The sequence below is a fragment of the Tupaia chinensis genome, unplaced genomic scaffold (genome assembly GCF_000334495.1).
Source record: "Tupaia chinensis unplaced genomic scaffold, TupChi_1.0 Scaffold000355_1, whole genome shotgun sequence".
Lineage (NCBI taxonomy): Eukaryota > Metazoa > Chordata > Mammalia > Scandentia > Tupaiidae > Tupaia > Tupaia belangeri.
In genome coordinates this window covers 10,735,439-10,738,003 of record NW_006159850.1, presented here as the reverse complement: position 1 = coordinate 10,738,003, position 2,565 = coordinate 10,735,439, and positions in this window count along the sequence as shown.

Sequence of the window (2,565 nt, the reverse complement as noted above, 5' to 3'; positions counted from 1 at the left end):
GAACTGGACAGAGAAATCCAGATGAGTGTTCTCCCACTTGTCTTCTGGCATCAGAATAAATCTCGGGTGCTCTCATGTGATAAACCATAGAGTTCAGGTACCTTGTGCATCCTTGGGAACTGCAGCCTTGGAAATATCTTAGACAACTAACAAGCCATTCTCGCCAGGCTCTAGTTGTTGAATGAAAACCATCATCTCATAAGTTGCCATAAAGCTACACAATGAAGGCAAAGAGCTACATTAATAACACTTGAGTTAAGAATGGAAGACACTTCTGAAAGCCTATGTACATTATTTCATTGAATATTGACAATAACTCTCTAAAAAAGGAACTGTTGCTCACAGAAGGGAACTAGCTAGCACAGATCACAGACCTGTGTCCTCATCTGCCTGGACCCAAGCCCATCATTATCACTCCTAGAAGACTCCATCCTTCTCCTGCCACCAGTGAATTTGCCACAATTCTTGTAACATATTCCCTTTCAATTCTTTAAAACAATCCTTTAAACAAAGAATATTGTACTAGTAAGAAGAGGCAATTGACAGAATAAAAAAAAAAGTACTTGTTTGGTTAATGAGGAACACTTGTTCAAGCAGAACAGAATTCTGGGGCAAATGAAACTTTATTTTTTCCCTTAATTATCTGAAGTCCATGTTGGGGTAATCCAAACCTCCCCACAGAGAAGATGCAGTCTACATAACCCCGTTTTTTTCCCCCTTTCCAATTGCAGGATATATGAGGACCTTGGAATGACCCAGGTCACTTGTTCTTTGAAACCAAGGAAGATATGATGCCAATAAGTTCAGGCAGTGAGAATGCCTTTTGCTGAGCCAAGAGATATAACAAATTCCTTAGTTCAGGCTATAGTCGGGATTGAGATCGGGCTGCAAAGATAGACCTGCCCATTGCTTATGCAGTTACTAAGACAGTCAGTGCGGCTGTGGTTTTCTAAGTTATCTTGACCTCTGAGGAAGTCTATTTTGGGGAAGAATCACTATGGTGGCCTTTTGGAGGAGTGGATACATCATGATCAGTTGTGAAGTGCACTGCAGATAATGGTTATTGTATTATCAATAGTGTTCTATAGCTTCCCTAGTAAACTGCAACACACTGGGTAGTTTAAAACAACAGAAATCCATTCTCTTGCCATTCTGGAGAGTAGAAGTCTGGAACTAAGGTGTTGGCAGAACCACACACGCTCTCTCATAGCTTCCACTGGTGGAGGCAATCCCAAGCCTTCCTTGACTTGCAGCTGCAAAATTCTAATCTCTGCCTCTTCCATCACATGGTTGTCTTCCCTCTGTGTCTGCCTCTTCTTATGCATCCTTTTCTCTGTCTGCCTCTCTCGGTGTCTCTTTTCCTCTTTTTTATTTTTTAAAGTTATTTATTGTCTCCATGGGAGAGAGAGAGAGACAGTATCCCCAACAGAGTCCAATGCTACACTCCACTCCCAGCTTCACCCAGGATCATAGCTACACGCATGCCCAGGGTGCTCAGGAAGGTGTCTAGAAACAAACCTGGAACCTTTTCATATGGGTCAGCCTCACAGACCATCACGTTTTTCTGTTGCACCAACATTTGATCTCACCTCTTGTCTCCTAGGGACATCAGTTGCATTGGATTAAGGGCTGACCCTACTCCAATATAAGCTCATCTACTAAATTACATGTGCAAAGACCTACTTTTGAATAAGGTTGCATCCACAGGTGCATCCACAGGAGGTAGACTTGAGAGTATATTTTGGGGGTACATACTTCCAACAGAAGTATTATTAATGATAAGGCACTCATGTTTGTGAGCAATACAGTTGTCTTACATCTGTTTTCTCCACTTTCCTCAGGATTTTGTGCTTACATTGTCTTTTTCTTTTTTCTTTTAAGATTTTTGTCATAGGGTGTGAGTGCTCACCAGAAGACACAGAAGAGAGAAAGGGAAAGTGAGAAATCACCACCTAGAGGGAATGTTCATATAGCAATCCCTTCTCCTCCACTCTCCTCTAAGGATCTTGGGTATATACGCACACACGTCTAGTGTTTTTCAAGCCATTGGGTCCAGGACTTGAACCATAGAATCTGCCATGTGGGATCCAACACCTTAACCACTAGGCAACCTGCTGGATTCCTGGTGCATTTTTCAAGCTGCCGCTGAAATAGCATTATCATCATGCATCTACACTCTCTCTTTTGTCCCTGCACTCCAAACATGCCAGCATCCCTTCATTTCCTTGTATATGCCAGATCTTTCTAACCCTAAGGCCTTTGCACTTGCTTTTTCAGCATGGAGTATATTTTCCAGGCCCTTTGCATGGATAACTACTTGTTTTTCAGAGTCTCTTTAAATATCACTTCTTCTGTGAGACCATCCCACATAACTCCCTTATCTTCTACCTGCATAGCCCCTTCTCTTTGGTAATATCCAATATTTGTATACTTTATTTCTTTGTTAAAGGACCATTATCTCCCACCCAACATGTATATAAACGAAATATGGACAAACTAAATAATTTCCATCTGTTTTTCTTATTCTTTCACAAACACAAAACCTGGAACGCAGTAGAAATTCAA